Consider the following 655-nt stretch of genomic DNA (forward strand, 5'->3'; position numbering starts at 1 on the left):
CCTCTACCCTCCCCCGGGTCCTCAGCCCGGCGTGCCGCGGGTGAAACCCTTCATGCACGGGGACCCTGTTCTCTCGCATCCCCGAGTGCGCGGGCACCTCGCCCCCCCTGACTTACTCCTCTGCCGTTTTCTCTTCGTAGGCGTCCGAGTTCCCCTCAGAGCTCATGTCGAGCGACAGCAAAGCACTTTGTGGCTGAATCAAACGGTGAGTGCAGCGCATCTCGTTTCTAAACTTCAGTCAAAAAGTGCCTCCCTGGGGAACGGGGGGTGTGATGGTTACTTCCAAAAATCGGTCCTAAAAGTTGACTAGGAGATGCCGTTCTAATCGGTAAGAAATGAGCCGAATAACTGAGCCTCGCCGTCCGAAGCGTATTTCGTTGCTGAGGTTGATGAGGCTGCACAGGCTGCTCGGGTACTGCTCGCTGCTTAATGCAAATACTCTCGTTATCTTTTCTGGGAGTCTTAGTTTCCCGGGCCAAAGTGACTGATTAAGTTGGGAATCTTGGCACATTTCCTTAAAATTCTGTGATGTGGGATTGTCTGCGTTATCAGTTAAATGAGCGACTGCTTTTAATCAAATAATTGCTGTAAGAGGCAGACTGGCGCCTCCGAGCATTGCAGTACAGAGATCTAAATAAAGATTGGGCTGAGAATC

General features: G+C 51.8%; 1 long non-coding RNA gene across 1 annotated transcript in view; it reads left to right on the forward strand.

Moving 5' to 3' along the window:
• Window positions 1-129: 129 nt before the first annotated feature.
• The window catches only part of LOC104406587, a 1,600-nt gene continuing 1,074 nt past the window's right edge, over window positions 130-655 (forward strand). Inside the window, exon 1 of the long non-coding RNA XR_719921.1 lies at window positions 130-205. This is a non-coding gene — a long non-coding RNA (uncharacterized LOC104406587). The remainder of the gene's footprint in view (window positions 206-655) is intronic.

This window comes from Nestor notabilis, unplaced genomic scaffold (genome assembly GCF_000696875.1).
Source record: "Nestor notabilis isolate BGI_N333 unplaced genomic scaffold, ASM69687v1 scaffold21325, whole genome shotgun sequence".
Lineage (NCBI taxonomy): Eukaryota > Metazoa > Chordata > Aves > Psittaciformes > Psittacidae > Nestor > Nestor notabilis.